This window comes from Triticum dicoccoides, chromosome 4B (assembly GCF_002162155.2).
Source record: "Triticum dicoccoides isolate Atlit2015 ecotype Zavitan chromosome 4B, WEW_v2.0, whole genome shotgun sequence".
In the NCBI taxonomy this organism is placed as follows: domain Eukaryota; kingdom Viridiplantae; phylum Streptophyta; class Magnoliopsida; order Poales; family Poaceae; genus Triticum; species Triticum dicoccoides.
In genome coordinates this window covers 368,078,675-368,097,389 of record NC_041387.1, presented here as the reverse complement: position 1 = coordinate 368,097,389, position 18,715 = coordinate 368,078,675, and positions in this window count along the sequence as shown.

Below are 18,715 nucleotides of genomic sequence, written 5' to 3'. Positions count from 1 at the left end.
TCCAGTCATAGTTATACTCAATATAAATTAATAGTAGTGGATGCAAATGACAGCGATGCTCTCCAACTGGTGCTTTTTAATAAGAGGATGATGACTCAACATAAAAGTAAATAGATAGGCCCTTCGTAGAGGGACAGGGATTTGCAGAGGTGCCCGAGCTCGAGTTTTGAAACAGAGATAAATAATATTTTGGGTGGCATACTTTCATTGTCAACATAACAACCAAGAGATCTCGATATCTTCCGTGCTACACACATTATAGGCGGTTCCCAAACAAAATGGTAAAGTTTATACCCCCCCACCACCAACAAGCATCAACCCATGGCTTGCCCGAAACAACGGGTGCCTCCAACTAACAACAATCCTGGGGGAGTTTTGTTTGCAATTATTTTGATTTGAGCATGGGACTGGGCATCACGGTTACCAACCATTTTCTCGTGAGTGAGGAGCGGAGTCCACTCCTTGTGAGAATAACCCACCTAGCATGGAAGATGTAGACAACCCTAGTTGATACATGCGCTGTTCGAACATAAAAAACAGAATTTCATTTGAGGGTGTGGAGTTTGGCACATACAAATTTACTTGGAACGGTAGGTAAGTACCGCATATAGGAAGGTATGGTGGACTCATATGGAATAACTTTGGGGTTTATGGAAGTGGATGCACAAGCAGTATTCCCACTTAGTACAAGTGAAGGCTAGAAAGGGACTGGGAAGCAACCAACTAGAGAGCGACAACAGTCATGAACATGCATTAAAATTAATCAACACTGAGTGCAAGCATGAGGAGGATATAAATCACCATGAACTTAAATATCGTGGAGGCTATGTTGATTTTGTTTCAACTACATGCGTGAACATGTGCCAAGTCAAGCCACTCGAATTGTTCAAAGGAGGATACCACCCTATCATACCACCTCACAACCATTTTAATAGCATGTTGGCACGCAAGGTAAACCATTATAAACTCCTACCTAATTAAGCATGACATGAGAAACTATAATCTCTTATTGTCATTGCAAACATGTTCCATTCATAATAGGCTGAATCAGGAATGATGAACTAATCATATTTACAAAAACAAGATAGGTCAAGTTCATACTAGCTTCTCTCATCTCATCCAGTCCATCATATATCATCATTATTGCCTTTCACTCTCACGACCGAAGGTGTGGATAATAATAATAGTGCACGTGCATTGGACTAAGCTGGAATCTGCAAGCATTCAATTCAAGGGAGAAGACAAGGTAATGTGGGCTCTTGGTTAAATCAATAATAATGCAAATGAGAGCCACTCAACATTTTCATCATGGTCTTCTCCTCTCGACCCCCAAAGAAAAGAAAAGAAATAAAACTATTTACACGAGAAAGCTCCTAACAAGCAAAAGAAGAACGAAAAACCTTTTTGGGTTTTCTTTTAATTACTACTACTACAGGCATGGAAAGTAAACTAGCTAAAAGCTATAACTATTTTTTTGGTTTTTCTTAAGGTTTTTCAAACACACAAGAAGGAGTCTTAGAAAAGAAAATAAACTAGCATGGATAGCACAATGAAAAAGTATGAGCACCGACAACTGGCATGAGTGTGTGAACATGAATGTAATGTCGGTGAGAAATACGTACTCCCCCAAGCTTAGGCTTTTGGCCTAAGTTGGTCTATGCCCATGGATCAAAGCTACTCTCTCCGGTGTACTGAGGAGGGTCCTCAGGGTGCCACTGGTTAGCAATCTCCTCCGGATCCTACTGATAAACAGACCGTCGATAAGGGTCAAGTTGTGGCTCCGGCTCATCCTCTGGAGCAGGTGTCACGCTCAAGTATGCATGAATGTCCTCTGGCAAAATGAGGTACTTGCCTGAAAATATGTTAAACAAAGAGGGCGCAGGCAAGGTAATAATCTCACATTAATTTTTATCAAATATCAAATTATACTTAAGCAGTTTCTTCTTATTTTTAACAATAAAATCATGTGCTACCATACTCTTATAATCTAGAAAAACAAAGGGCAGCAACTTTTCTTCTTTCTCATAATGCCTAATAGGTATATTAAAGTGTGCAGCAAGGCGCGAAGCAAAGATACCATCAAAGATGGGGCCCTTTCTACGGTTTAGACTTAATTGCTTAGCAATGACATCACCTAAACTGAAAGTTGTATCACGAAATAAAGCATGGCGCAAAATAACAATATCAAGTGCACTAAGATTTCCACTGTTCCCGCGACCAATTAAACATCTACTAGCAAATATTGCAAAGTAACGTAAAACAGGAAAATGTAGGCTGGTAATTCTTGCACCTGAAACTTTCCTCGTTTCCCCTACAGCAACCATATCAATAAACCCCTCCACATCATTACGGTGTGGTTCCTCTATGCTGCCCTCAAAGGGTATCTTACAGACCCGACAAAAATCATATAATGACATCTCCTTAACCTCATCATATAAATGAAACTCCACTGAAGGTGGTGATTTCCTAGCATGAAAGTAAAAATTTTGTATGAAAATATTAGTGAGTAGGAGATACTGTTCGCGCTGGTCGTGGAGGAAGTCGGTGAAGCCTGCATTCTCCGCCAAATGATAAAAATCATCATGAATCCTGGCTTCCTTCAAGAACTCATCACAAGGCCATTCACACGGCCGAACCTCCGCAGTGTGAGGGAGATTATATTTGGGCTTCTTATTTTCCCCACTTTCCATATCCTTCGAGCTTCGGCTCGAAGAGCCCCTCAACAATCTCTTCATCATTTTCTTTCTTTGAAAATTCCTGAAAACTTTTAATGACTCAAAATAAAAGTGAACCTAACTCAACCAAATTGATAGCAACTACTCCCACAAGTGCCGAGAGGCTATATCATGCATTAGAATTACTTTTCACCATATAAATTTCACATGCAAGCTCAAGAACAGGGTCACCTTAGTAGCAGAAATTTGCAATAAATAAAGCACTAGAACAAAAACTAATTGGACCATTGGAGGAGTCACATACCAAAGAACAATCCCCCAAAACAGTTTCGTGAATGAAGCTTTGAGCAAGGAGATTGAAAATCGCAACAAAACAAGCTAGAACACGAGTTTGAGGTGTGTGGTGATTTTTTTTGGAGGAAGACGAAGTGTGTGGGTGCAGGAATAAGTGGAGGGGGCCCACGTGGGGCCCATGAGGCACGGGGCGCACACAGGGGGGTGGGCGCGCCCTGGACCCTCGTGCCCAGGTGGTGTGCCCCCCCGATGTGTTCTTAGTGCCAAATATTCTTAAATATTCTACAAAAAATCATATTTCATTTTCAGGACATTTGGTGAACTTTTATTTTCGGGGTATTTTTATTGCAAGGATAAATCAGAAAACAGACAGAAAATATATATTATTTTTGCTTTATTTAATCTAAATAACAGAAAGTAAAAGGAGGGTATAGAGAGTTGTTCTTTCTAACTTCATCCATCTCATGCTCATCAAAAGGAATCCACTAACAAGGTTGATCATGTCTAGTTAACAAACTCATTCCGAATCGCATGAAACCGGAGAATCTCCGAATAACACTAGGTTACCTCAACGGGGATATGCATGTCCCCAACAATAAGAATATCATATTTCTTTTTGACAGTAGGAAGAGGAAATTCAAAACCTCCAATAGTAATCGTTGAAATTTTTCGAATAGAAATGATACTATGGACTTGAGGTTGTTTCCGCGGAAAGTATACCGTATGCTTATTACCATTAACATGAAAAGTGACATTGCCTTTGTTGCAATCAATAATAGCCCCTGCAGTATTCAAAAAGGGTCTAGCAAGGATAATTGACATACTATCATCCTCGGGAATATCAAGAATAACAAAGTACATTAAAATAGTAACATTTGCAACCACAACAGGCACATCCTCACAAATACCGACAGGTATAGCAGTTGATTTATCGGCCATTTGCAAAGATCTTTCAGTAGGTGTCAACTTATTCAAATCAAGTCTACGATATAAAGAGAGAGGCATAACACTAACACCAGTTCCAAGATCACATAAAGCAGTTTTAACATAGTTTCTCTTAATGGACCATGGTATAGTTGGTACTCCTAGATCTCCTAGTTTCTTTGGTATTCCACCCTTAAAAGTATAATTAGCAAGCATGGTGGAAATTTTAGCTTTCAGTATCTTTCTTTTATTTGTAACAACATCTTTCATGTACTTAACATAAGGATTCATTTTAAGCATATTAGTCAAACGCATACGCAAAAAGATAGGTCTAATCATTTCAGCTAAGCGCTCAAAGTCCTCATCATCCTTTTTTCTTGGATGGTTTAGGAGGAAAAGACATGGGTTTCTGAACCCATGGTTCTCTTTCTTTACCGTGCTTCCTAGCAACGAAGTCTCTCTTATCATAACGTTGATTCTTTGATTTTGGGTTATCAAGATCAACAACAGGTTCAACCTCTACATCATTATTATTTCTAGGTTGAGCATCAACATGAACATCATCATTAACATCATCACTGGGTTCATGTTCATTACCAGATTGTGTTTCAGCATCAGAAATAGAAATATCATTGGGATTCTCAGGTGTGTCAACAATAGGTTCACTAGAAGCATGCAAAGTCCTATCATTTTTCTTCTTCTTCTTTTTAGAAGGACTAGGTGCATCAACTTTATTTCTCTATGAATCTTGCTCAATTCTCTTAGGGTGGCCCTCAGGATACAAAGGTTCCTGAGTCATTCTACCACCTCTAGTCACAACTCTAACAACATTATCATTTTTCTTATTATTTAATTCATTGAGCAAATCAGTTTGTGCTTTAAGCACTTGTTCTGCTTGAGTGGTAACCATGGAAGCATGTTTACTAATAAGTTTAAGTTCACCTTTAACTCTAGACATATAATCACTCAAGTGTTCAATTATATAAGCATTACGTTTCAATTGTCTACCAACATAAGCATTGAAGTTTTCTTGTTCAACAATAAAATTACCAAACTCATCCAAGCATTGACTAGCAGACTTATAATGGGGAATAACACCTTCATCAAATCTATAGGGAGAATTTACCTTTACTACCTGTGTCGGGTTATCATGACCATGTATTTCTTCAATAGGCGGTAAATTCTTAACATCTTCAGCTTTAATACCCTTTTCTTTCATAGATTTCTTTGCCTCTTGCATATCTTCAGGACTGAGAAACAGAATACCCCTTTTCTTTGGAGTTGGCTTAGGAGTTGGTTCAGGAAGTGTCCAATTGTTTTCATTAGTCAACATATTATTCAATAACAATTCAGCTTGATCAACAGTTCTTTCCCTGAAAACACAACCAGCACAACTATCCAGGTGGACTCTCGAAGCATCGGTTAGTCCATTAAAAAAGATATCAATTATTTCATTTTTCTTGAGAGGATGACCAGGCAAGGCATTAAGTAATTGGAGAAGCCTCCCCCAAGCTTGTGGGAGACTCTCTTCTTCAATTTGTACAAAATTATATATTTCCCATAAGGCAGCTTGTTTCTTATAAGCGGGGAACTATTTAGCAGAAAAGTAATAAATCATATCCTGGGGACTACGCACACAACCAGGATCAAGAGAATTAAACCATATTTTAGCATCACCCTTTAATGAGAACGGAAATAACTTAAGGGTATAGTAGTAACAAAATTTTCCCTCATGAGTGAATAGGGTGGCTATATCATTCAATTTAGTAAGATGTGCCACAACAGTTTCAGATTCATAGCCATAAAAAGGATCAGATTAAACCAAAGTAATTATCTCAAGATCGACAGAGAAATCATAATCCTTATCAGTAATACAGATAGGTGAAGTAGCAAAAGCAGGGTCATATTTCATTCTAGCATTCAAAGACTTTTCTTTCAGCTTAGCTAATATTTTCTTAAGATCAGATCTATCATTGCAAGCAAGAAAATCTATAGCAGTTTCTTCATCCCTAACATAACCATCAGGCACAACAGGCAATTCATATCTAGGGGGAGAATCTTCATCATCACTTTCATCAGTATTATCAGTTTCTATAATTTCATTCTCTCTAGCCGTAGCAAGTTGTTCATCAAGAAATTCACCTAATGGCATAGTATTATCAAGCATAGAAGTAGTTCATCATAAGCATCACGCATAGTAGAAGTGGCATCATCAATAACATGCGACATATCAGAATTAATGGTAGAAACATGTTTAGGTGTTGTAAGTTTACTCAAAACAGAAGGAGAATCAAGTGTAGAGCTAGATGGCAGTTCCTTGCCTCCCCTCGTAGTTGAGGGATAAATCTTGGTTTTCTCGTCTTTCAAGTTCCTCATAGTGATCAGCAGATATAAATCCCAAGTGACTCAAAGAATAGAGCTATGCTTCCCGGCAACGGCGCTAAAAAATAGTCTTGATAACCCACAAGTATAGGGGATCGCAATAGTTTTCGAGGGTAGAGTATTCAACCCAAATTTATTGATTCGACACAAGGGGAGCCAAAGAATATTCTCAAGTATTAGTAGTTCAGTTGTCAATTCAACTACACCTTGAAAACTTAATATCTGCAGCAAACTATTTAGTAGCAAAGTAATATGGAAGTAACGGTAACAGTGGCAAAAGTAACAGTAGCAGTTTTGTAGTAATTGTAACAGTGGCAATAGTAAAGTAACTAAGCAAAGATCAATACGTGAAAAGCTCGTAGGCATTGGATCACTGATGGATAATTATGTCGGATGTGATTCCTCATGCAACAGTGATAACATAGGGTGACACAGAACTATCTCCAGTTCCTCAATGTAATGTAGGCATGTATTCCGAGTATAGTCATACGTGCTTATGGAAAAGAACTTGCAGGACATCTTCTGTCCTACCCTCCCGTGGCAGCGGGGTCCTATTGGAAACTAAGGGATATTAAGGCCTCCTTTTAATAGAGTACCGGACCAAAGCATTAACACCTAGTGAATACATGAACTCCTCAAACTACGGTCATCATCGGGAGTGGTCCCGACTATTGTCACTTCGGGGTTGCCGGATCATAACACATAGTAGGTGACTATTGACTTGCAAGATAGGATCAAGAACTCACATATATTCATGAAAACATAATAGTTTCATATCTGAAATCATGGCACTCGGGCCCTATTGACAAGCATTAAGCATAGAAAAGTCATAGCAACATCAATCTTAGAACATAATGGATACTAGGGATCAAACTCGAACAAAACTAACTCGATTACATGGTAAATCTCATCAAGCCCATCAGCGTCCAGCAAGCCTACGATGGAATTACTCACGCATGGCGGTGAGCATCATGAAATTGGTGATGGAGGATGGTTGATGATGATTACGACGACAGATTCTCCTCTTCGGAGCCCCGAACGGACTCTAGATCAGCCCTCCCGAGAGAGATTAGGGCTTGGCGGCGGCTCCGTATCGTAAAACACAATGAATCCTTCTCTCTGATTTTTCTCTCTCTGAACATGAATGTATGGAGTTGGAGTTGAGGTCGGTGGAGCCTCAGGGGGCCCACGAGATAGGGGGCGCGCTTAGGGGGGCAGGCGTGCCCCCACCCTCGTGGACAGAGTGTGGGCCCCTGGTCTTGATTCTTTCGCTAGTATTTTTTATTAATTCCCAAAATATTCTCCGGGAAGTTTCAGGTCATTCCAAGAACTTTTATTTCTGCACAAAAATAACACCATGGCAATTCTACGAAAAACATCGTCAGTCCGGGTTAGTTCCATTCAAATCATGCAAGTTAGAGTCCATAACAAGGGCAAAAGTGTTTGGAAAAGTAGATACAATGGAGACGTATCACTTATCCTGACTAAAGTGGTCTTTGCTTGCAAAAGCCTCTGGTCATGACGCTACGGTGGGCTTGGCGATGACCTCCGTCCTGTCGTCCTGGCGGTCTTGGTCTCGTTGCACAAGAATGGAAACCTTTGGTTGATTACTCGGGACTCCGCGCCTCCTGCTTGCCTCCTTTGCACCGAAGAGGAAACTGGTACTCTGCACCCACTGGCGCCCGCTGGCGCCCGCGTGGCCTTGGTCGTCATGGCTCACATCAGCCAAACCTCGCGAGGTGAGCCTTGCATAGAAATCTCCGCCCCTCGGGAGCCAGCCTGAGGAGGCCGATCCCTTTGGAGGTCTTGGTGTCGTTCGCCTCGCGAGGCTTGGGCCCTCGCGAGGGTCTTGAGTTTGCTGATTTGAAGCTGGGCCGTACCAGGCCGTCGATGGAGCCACGTTGTGGGCCGCAGGCAGGCAGGTCTGGGTACCCCCGTATCTAGAACGCCGATAGTATCCCTCGGGCCCAAGGCACGCTCGGACTTGGCTTCTAGGCGAAGCTAAAGGGAAAGTGTGGAGCGCCGCGGGCCCTAACCGCCTGCGGCCTTGGGTGACGCATGGAGATAGATGGGACGTGGGCGTCTCCGCTTCCCCATGCTGCCTTGAAATCCGCCAAGCCTGGTGGCCGCCCGTTGCCAGAGTAGTCTATCCCTGTTGATTGTTGCCCTTGGCCTTGGCTCCTTCTCTCCCCAACTTGCAATCCTTCTCGTAGATCTGGCGCCAACGTTCTTTCCCCCTCCTTGCTTCCACCATGGCCCCGCAGCAGCAGAAGAAGAAGGGGAAGTTTCATGCTCCGGCCGAATTCCCGCCGGTATTGGAACCTGCTCTCGAGTGGTCGACGGTGATCAACCGAGAGGGGTTGCCAAGGTCCACCCAACTCTTGCCGCCGATTCCAATGAGTGGAAGGCGATGATTGCCCGACCTGCATCTTGGTCCGTGGGTGACATGAGCGCCACCGAGATTCCTATCCATCTTCACGCCCTCTTCGCGGGACCGATTCCCTCTTTCTCCCGTTTCTTCAATGCCATAATCTTGCACTACCAAGATCCATATGCTGCACCTGGATCCCCGCTCCATCATCCTCCTTGCCATCTTCGCTTTCCTTTGCAAAGCCATGGTCAGCATCGCTCCTTCCGTAGCCTTGTTTCGCCATTTCTTTTTGCTCCGTCTAGTCGACGCCCGCCAGCGCTCGGGGTGGGGGGCCTTCCAGGCTGTTGCGGCGTCAGCTGGCTCGGGGATCGACTTCGAGCTATCGCCAGACGCAAGGGGTTCCAGAAGTAGTGGTTGTTTGTAGACGCTCGCACGCGCAGCCCCTTGCTTTTGACCCCTCGAGCACGAGTAGTGCCCAGCTCTGGCTGGGGGCATGTGAAGCTTGTCGACCATCGGCTTGCCCGCATCTGGACGCAGCTAACCAGGCTAAAGAAGCTCGGGGCGATGCCGCCAATTGTGGTGCAGGAATTCATCTAGTGGCGTATCGCCCTGCTCTAGCGCCATTCCTGCCCAATTTGGGCCTTCACTGGCGCCAAGGACCCCATGAGGCTCCAAGCGCCTACGCTTCCTTCCAAGACGCTGGGCAAGGTGCTCGAGCTTCTAACGGGCGACTCTGGACCCGCTGTGCTTCCAGGGGAGGGCTGCCTCCTGTACCAGTGCTCAAACAAGGTGGACTTCGTGAAGCAGATGCCCCTTTTCGACGAGTGGGGGTTATACCAGGCGGGCCTTGAAGGGCCTCGCGAGAATTCTATCCTCGTGGCTCCCTTGCTTCTCGTCCCTACAGTGCGCTCCCCGAATGTGGAAGGGGGGGCGCATGCCCCCAGGTGCCACCGAGGCGATCTCCGGAGGTCAGGCGCCACCGGTTGCTCAAGAGGCCGAGGCTCCTGAGGCCCTGGTGAGGGCCCCGGGAGGGGCCACCACAGGGATGGCGCGACCCGATGTCCTTTAGGCGTCCACCTCCGAGGCCCGGGGAAGCTGCCCTAAGGCGGTAGCTGAGGGGCAGGTGCCCCCTGGTGCTCCTGAGCTGCCACCCAGGGGGCCCTACTGAGCGCTCCAGCTGCTGGGGATCGCCCCTCAAATCCGGGCCGGCTTCGCCTAAATCTTGAAGCACTCCGCAAGAGGAAGGGCTCTCCGAGCTGCAATGGTGATGCCTACTGCCGCTGAAGCAGAGGAAGTCCATAGGCGTGGATGAGTAAGTACCTCATTCTAGTGACTTTCTGCGCGTCATGTTTTTCCCTGAGCGGCGCTTCACAGGATCCCAGTGGTGGAAAAGCCTCAGCAGAGGCGTCCTCCAGGAGCTCTTGGCTGGATCCTGATGCCCAGCTCACCGTGCCTGGCTCCCGCACAAGGCATGGGGCCAACTTCGGCAGCTGATGTGCTGCTACAGGGCCTCGGTCTTGAGCCTCCTACTTCCTTCTTCTGCGACCTGGCCTCAGGGACAGGGGGTGTGCCGATGGCTCCTCCACTGATCATTGCTAGCGACCGGGCGCCCCCTAGACCAGCTTCATCTTCAAGCTGCGAAACTGCATTGGCCAACCCCCAGACAGAGGCAAGCGAGCCGCTCCGCACCCGTCCGGTAGCTCCCAGGATAGAAGACGGGCTTGGTCACATGTTGGAGTTCACGCACGGGCATAGTACTGTCCGCTACGAGTTTTTTGGTGAGGTGATGCGCGCGATGATTCGGCTTGGTGGAGAGCTTGCTAACGTCGACAACCGCCTCGATACGGAGGACCTCCGGTTGGTGCGTGAATGGCACTAGTTGAACGTTGCCATCAATCTTGGGCAGCTTCAGCGAGATCGCGCCGATGCATGCCCTGTGGCTTCTTTGGCAACTTCTTGTGAGGCTTGCGCTCGCGACCTGGAGGAGGCCAGGCCGCTGACCATCATCGTGAGGAAGCCGAGGAGAGAGAGCGGGAGCTCCAGACTTCAAACGCTGCCCTCGAGCGAAAGATCGAGGCGCGGCGGGCCTTCCTGACTGCGTCACCGGGCGAAGCACCTCACGACAAGGCGGAGCTCCTGAGATGCGAGGAGGACCTAGCGCTGGAGGCCATGGAGCATAGCCTGGCATCAGAACGGCTGGAAGTGAGGGAGCGCCAGTTAGCTACGGCTAAGGATGCCATCGCCTCCCGAGAGGCCTGGGTCCAGCTGGAGGTCGAGCAGAAGGTGGCGAAGGCCCGTGCAGATCTGGCTGACATGCATTGCCTCAAGCTCGAGCTGCTGGAAGCCGAGCTCGAGGGCAGGACCACCGTCCTGAAGGTGAGGCTAGAATCTGAGGAACAGCGTGAGAGGGCCACCAAGGAAGCTCAGGCCTCTTTCGAGTCTGCCTTGGCCTCTGCCCATGCTAAACTGTCTTCCTTTCAGCAGCAGGTCAAGGATGCCGCATCCCTTGCGGAGAATACCGCGAATGACGCGAATCACCGCCGGACGCTGTAGCGCAAGCACGCCTTGATGCTCCAGGATCTCAGAGTCAGAGCCAACCGCGCCTTGGGCACCATCTTCGATGAGAGCGCTCCTCACCCGCACGAGAACGATTACGCCAGCCACCTCAGCTTCTTCGCCGACATCGTGACCCGCCTGGAGGATCGGGTCATAAGGGCTCATGAGCTTGCAGAGGAGAGGAGCCGGGGTCTTCTTGGGCGCGCATTCTCATGTGTCTTCAGCCACCTCCTCAACCTCGATCCTCACTTTGACTTCAATGTTGTGTTAGCCCCCATGCCCGTGGTCATTTAGGACAACCTGGCCATGTGGGTCGATGATCATGTGGATGCCCTGGTAGCAGAGTTTGCTCCGGAGGATGACGCGGTTGTGATTGCGGCTGAAGAAGATGGCGTAGGTAGTGAAGACAAGGAGGATGGTCGCGATGACGTGAGCAGCACAGACGGAGGTGATGAAGAAGGTGCATCTAGTTAGGCATGTGTTTCTTTTCACGTTGACCTGTATGACAAGAAACTCGGACACATCCTTGTGAGAGCATTTTGAAAGGGGGGCCCTTATAATGTATGAGATTATGAAATGCTTTTGAAGTAGTGCCTGGAGCATGACCCGACAGGCCTGCGGGCTCCCAAGTAGGGTAGTTGTTGTGACTTATCTTTGGCCCTACGGGCCTCGAGTGGGCCCTGGTGTCGCAGTGGCGCCTTTTCTCTTAAGGTGGGCCTACCGTGGGCTCGCGAGGTTCTGAGCCTCCCAAGGGGCTTGCTGGCCTGTCCTAGAGTGCCTCGTGAGGGATCGACTGCCGGACCACGACAAGGTGTGCGCGTGGTGGTCGCATGCCTGGCCCCCGAGAGGGGCCTTTGCATATTCGGGGCTGGCCCGGACATGCTCAACACGTGCGTACTGCACCCAACCCCTGCTCGCGAGGCGCTCGCGGGAGGGGTCAGCGGGCACAAGCCTTGCTTTAAAATGCGAAGCCAGAAAGCGAGAAACCGGCGCAAGACAAGAAATTTCCCCTTGTTTTTCTTTTGGTAGGCACACGAAATTTCAAATTCAAACCAAGAAGATGACAAATTGGGTACAGAAAGAGGGGCGAAAGCAAACAGCCGCGTCCGGCGCCTAGCTACTCTTCTGGTCTTGTCACCAGCGCGGAGCTAAGTGCTTCCACTGGGTGTGGGCATAGTCATTGGGGGACAGTGTCAACGGCCAGCACGGAGCATTGTGCTTCCACTTGGACATGGGTGGGAGCCCACGTGGGGCCCCAAGGCGGCACTCAGGAAACTCCGGGTCGTGTACAACTCCACTCATTATTACGTGAGAGTGTCATGAGCGGAGACCTTCACAGGCATGGGGCCTTGCTTCATGTCGCCCGACGAGGACTCCACCCTACGTCGCCCCCGACCACCGTTGGGCCGTCCGGAAACAAGGACGAGACCAAGGGGCAAGGAGGACGCTGGTGGCACCCTCGGAGACCGTAGGCCCTCCACTGCAGGAAAGGGCTCGCCTGCGCCTTCCCCAGCAGGGGACCTACCTCTGCATGGCACCTTGCTCCATGCAGCACGGGGGAGGCCCTGGCCCCGGGCTCCCCCCATGCTGCTCCCAAGGCCCTTCGTCCACCTGCAGCGGGGCCGCCACCCTAGGGGCCCTGGTGGTGGCTGCGGCTTGGTTCACCTGTGGTCCATGGTTAGTGTAATCGTGCTCCTGAGGCATTGGCTACACCCAGTGACTATTGTCATCGAAGGCGTTGGTGGAGCCCTACAGCAGCTCACAGGGATCCTCGGCCTCGTGTGCTCCCAGCGCCCAGCCTGGCATGGGGGATCGGTTGGGGCCTTCTCCTGACGTGTATCTTAGGTCCATCGCGGTTGGCACGTAGGCCTCCGGGTTGGCCGCGCCCGAGTCGTTGCCCAGTTGCCATGCGCTGCTGCCCTCCGGGCCCAGCACCAGGTCTTGATGGCTGAGAGCTAGTGCCCCAACGCGGCCCCAGGGGAGGTCGTTCGGGTTTGCCACGCCCCAGGGCAGCATGGTCGAAGTAGAGCGGGCGGCACCGTGGGCCGGGCCGATGCCGAGAGGCTCTCCAAGGGCCCCGGGAGGGGGTGTGCGGGTGTAGCGAGGGCGAGCGCGCGCCCCCGCCACGGCTTGCAGCGTGGGCAGGGCACAGAATGGTGTCGCGCCCCTGCATGCGGCATCCAGCAACTCAGCGACCTGTTCCAGCAGGGCATCACGGCCGCTCTCCGCCAACCTACACGTCAGCAGCTCTCGAGCCACAATGATCGCAGCCCGCATATTCGCCTACTCCCGGAGAGTGTGTGGTGTTATTGCCGTGGCATAGCTCAAAGACCGCATGGAGGCGCGGTTGCGGCGCAGCGCGAGAGGGGGCGGCAGTGGCCCACGCTGCCCACAGCCGACGGCACCGGGCGGTGCGCGAGCCGCGCATAGCACGGAGTGGAGATCTTCCTCGTCGGTAGGCGCTGTCGGGATGGACCGGGCAACCCAGTGCTCAGCATGGGCCCTCAGGGCGTCGGCCATGGCAGTGGTGGAGCGGCAGCGGATTGGTCAACGGAAGAGAGGCTCCGACGCACCCCTACCTGGCACGCCAAATGTCGGGTTTCAGGCTCGGCAAAACCTTGAGAGGTTTGAACTCTGGGGTTGGTGCTGAGATCTCAACCTACCCAGCCTTCCGAACCGCTTACCTCACAGCCTAATGCGTGAAGCTCGAAGAGAAAGAAAGACACATCAGTTTACCCAGATTCGGGCCACCTTGCGGTGTAAAACCCTACTCCTGCTTTGTGGTGGATTTGCCTCGCGGGGCTGAGGAAGAACTAGTACAGTGGAGAACAGCCTTAGGAGGCGTGTTCTTGGGTTCAAGTGAGATGGTGAGCTGGTGAGGGTGGAATGGATCCCGTCGGCTTGATCTGTCCCCTTTGCCCATGGTGGATAGGTCCTATTTATAGTGGCATTGGTCCTCTTCCCAAACAAAGGCGGCAAGGGATCCCATAATGGCCAAATTTGACGGGAGACAACAAGTACATTATCCTGACTAGAGTGGTCTTTGCTTGCAAAAGCCTCTGGTCGTGACGCTGCGGAGGGCTCGACGATTACCTCCATCCTGTCATCCTGGTGGTCTTGGTCTCGTTGCACAAGAATGGAAACCTTTGGCTGATTCCTCGGGACTCCACGCCTGCTGCTTGCCTCCTTTTCATCGAAGAGGAAACTAGTACTCTACGCCCACTGGCGCCTACCTGGCCTTGGTCGTCATGGCTCACGCCAGCCAAACCTGGCGAGGTGAACCTTGCAGAGAAATCTCAACCCCTTGGGAGCCAGCCTGAGGAGGCCGATCCCTTTGGAGGTCTTGGTGTTGTTCGCCTGGCAAGGCTTGTCCCCTCACGAGGGTCTTGAGTTTGTTGATGTTGAAGCTGAGTATACCAGGCAGTCGATGGAGCCACGCTGTGTGCCGCTGGTAGGCAGGTCTGGGTACCCCCATATCCAGAACGCCGACAGATGGTCACCCCCGTTCGACACATACTATACACCTAGTAACGCAACCCTAAAAGAATTAATCCTCCTTGTTCGTCAAATGTACCTCTCTCTCGCTAGGTCAAAGTGATGGACGACGAACTCACGGGCCCAGCACAGAAGCGAATTGTACATTGCATGCGAGTGATCATCCTATATAGGACTACGTACCACCGTCTGCATGTGGCCCAAAGAGGTGTTTTGTGTGATGTTTTGAATACGCAATGCACAACTTTGATGTGGCACCACATATATAGGAAACCAAAAAGTCCCCACAGAGAGCGCGAGGTTCATGATGCATGGTGTGTGCTATATGTACACTCCCATTTGACACGTCGTATATATGTCCTTCTACTGTATAGAACAAACCAAAAAAGAATCATTCCTTGATGGTCAAATTAACCTCTCTCTCATTGCATCAAAGGACAAACTCTCAAGCCCACGGATGGAAGCGCCACACACGAGTGAGTTCCTATAGGGCAAACACCACCTGCATGGTATTGCATGATTTTTGAATACCAATATAATGTACAACTTTGATGTGGCACCTGCCTTGGGAACCGGAAACTCCCCACATGGAGCGAGGTTATGACACACATATGTATAGAGTATTCATCTTGCCCCCTCTTTGACATGTACATACTCCTACCGTCCATATACGTAACACAAACCAAAAAAGAACCGTCCTTGTTGGTCAAATTAACCTCTCTCTCGTTGTACGTTCAACTAGTTGACGACGACCTCGTAGGCCCACAGAGAGAGTCACACGCGAGTGAGTGTCATAGGACAAAACCACTGCGTGCATGTGCCCATGTGTTATGTGATGTTTGAATACCCAATGCACAACTTTGACATGGTACATGATTCACAAACCGGAAAAGCACTACACCGCGATGTGTAGCCCCCTCACTTCAAGCCAATGGGAGGGTCTGTACGCATGTGCTCGAACTTTGATATGGAATTCTCCATGCATGATCCACACCACACACATGCCAAGATGAATCCACCTTTTCATTAAATGCCTCTCGTTGTCGGTGGAAACTAAAAACCTTTGTGGGCTAACGAATGGTCACGTCGCTGATAACCGCACGAGGAAGAGTGTCTGAGAGGACCATCAATGCATGCATGTGGCCCGAACATGTATGTACGAAAGGGATGTATAACGCTTTAAATAACCAATTCACGACTTTGATGTGGCATATGCGACTCACAAAATGATCAATAATCCCACACGGAGGTTCATGACTCGTAGTGTACTGTCGGGCCCCTCCTCCCACCCCCCCACACACAGACACACACATCCCGCACCACCACAGCCCCTCTGAGGCATGTCAAACATTTTCTCAGTGAACATGCGACCAAATGAGTGTCATGTTAAAATTTAGAAAAAAACACACATCATTCGATCGTTTTTACATATTTGTTGATTTCCTAGGGATTTAATGTGCAAAAATCAAATTTGAGCAACATGTGCACCAAAATGGATTGCAAAATCATATGTGTCCCTGGGTGCATGTTTCCCCATGCAAGAGATTTCAAAACATTGAGAATATAGATTTTTAAAATTTAGTAAATCCAAAACTTAGTTGAAATTCATGAAATTTATCATGGTTTCATATATGGACACTAGTAGACTGTGATATTGTATTTTTTTGTCAAATTCGAGACCCATTTTGATATAATCTTCTTACAAATGGGAGATAATTAAAAACTGGCAACCAACATCCCATACGGATTATTTTTTCGGACCGTGTGCGTTAGACCGTGCCATGCTTCGGTTAAACAGAAAAGCAGTAGAATGAATCATCAATAAACCAAACAATATACATGCGGTCACGCGCCCCGTGCTGTCCGAGCACGCGTGAGTTGACGGGATGCATGCAAGCAGTCCGCCCCGCAGGCAGACCGGGAGGCGTGTGTGCAGGTTTGCGTATTGATCGGAGACATTTTTGCTGCACAGTGTCACCGGGAGGCATGCGAGTAGCTTTGTGAAATGATGGTAGGAATGATAGAAGTCTGCCGCACAGGCTCACCGGGTGGCGAGACAGCCTTTGACCGCCGCCCCCTTGCTCACACTGGTCCATATTAATTGTGCGCCCGAGCCTCCGGCCACAATAGGCGGCCGCACCCTCGATCCATAGTGGTCACCAACGACTGGACTCTAGAGTGTATGAGGATGCCACCAAAGCGCACCATCTGAGGGAGTGGCAACTCCAGGGCTGGTGAAGCACCCGCACAACACGTGAACTGGGCACAGAGGTTGCCCTCGCCGCTGACGAGGTCTCGCATAGGCAGCAGCATGACCTTGACTTCATCGGCATCGTCGTGACCCTCCCAGCCGGAACCGGAGGTCAACAACAACTCTGGCAACGACTGCGACTCCGATGAAAAACCGGTTAGTCATCTATATAGCCATTTGTGCGGCAAACATATCATGTGTTTTCTCTAGTTACTCCCCCCTCTCTAGTTTTTTGGAACACAAATCCTATGGTTATGTTCTCTCAGTCCATGAAATTAGAGTAATTAAGATCCATTAGATGCACATAGTGTATTGATTGTTTGAATGTTATCCGTATAGAGTTAGTGATTAATTGTTTGTTCTATACAAATGATTTTTGCTAATAATCCGACTAGGGTTAGCTTGCATGCCAATAATTCATGGCCAGATCTTGAGAATTGATTTTGAATGTCCTACATATATGTTTGTGCCTTTTTTCTTCTAGATCTTGAGAATTGATTTTGATTGTCCTACATGTATGTTTCTACCTTTTTTCTTTCAAATTGGTATGTACACAGATGAGGCTTCGACCAGCGCCGCCGCCAGATGTAGATCTTGGACCCGGCTGCGGGGCCAGAAGCGACAACACCCCCTGGTCCTGAGGAACCACTAGAATCTTCGACGGAGCGCATCAACGATCTCCTGGACGGCATCCTTGGGGAGATCATATCCCTTCTCCCCACCAAGGATGGTTGCCGCACACAAGTCCTCGCATCTCGGTGGCGCACTCTGTGGCACGCCGCGCCTCTTAATTACGACTATTGTCAGCTATCTACCGATGATGATTCTGAACTCGCCGGAGCCATCATCTCCTCCCACCAGGGCTCCGTTCAACTCATCTGCATCCCGGCATGCTATCTATTGGACATATCCTGCATGGTGGCCGCCTGGCTGACATCCCGTCAATTTGATAAACTCCAGCAGCTTGAGTTCTACCATGACTAGGTATGTAACATACCATGAACCGATGTATCTGTGCCCTCACCACATGTGTCCATCTCGTGGTTTTCCTCCTATCCTCACACCTGTCGGCGTCCTAGACTTGGGGGTATCCAGTCCTGCCTGCCTGCGGCCCACCGTGTGACTCCATCGACGGCCTGGTACGGCCCAGCTTCAGCACCAACACTGGAAGACCCTCGCGAGGCGGATGACGCCAACATCCCCGAAGGAGGTGGCCTCCTCAGGAGGGCTCCTGAGGGGCGGAGAGTTCTATGAAAGTTATCTCATGAGGCTCAGCTGACGTGAGCCGTGACGACCAAGGCTAGGCGGGCGCGAGGCGGGCGCCAGGCGGGTGCAGAGCGCAGGTTTCCTCTTCGGTGCAAGGGGGCAAGCCACAGGCGCGGAGTCCTGAGGAATCAGCCAAAGGTTTTTATTCTGGTGCAACAAGACCAAGACCACCAGGACGGCAGGACGGAGGTCATCACCGAGCCCACCGCAGCGTCACGACCAGAGGCTTTTCGCAGGCGAAGACTACTTTTGTCAGGATAGACTCTACTACTCGTCCCCTTTCAAATCCCGTCATTGTGGGATCCCTTCCCGCTCATATTTGGGAAGAGGACCAAGGCCACTATATATAGGACTTAGCCACCACCATAGAAGAGGACCGAAATCAGAACAAGTAGAACACCACACCAGCTCAAGAACACCTCACCCCCTGAGGCTTGTTCATCCATTGTACTAGTTCATCCATAGCCCCTTGAGGCAATCCACCACACTGCACTGGATTAG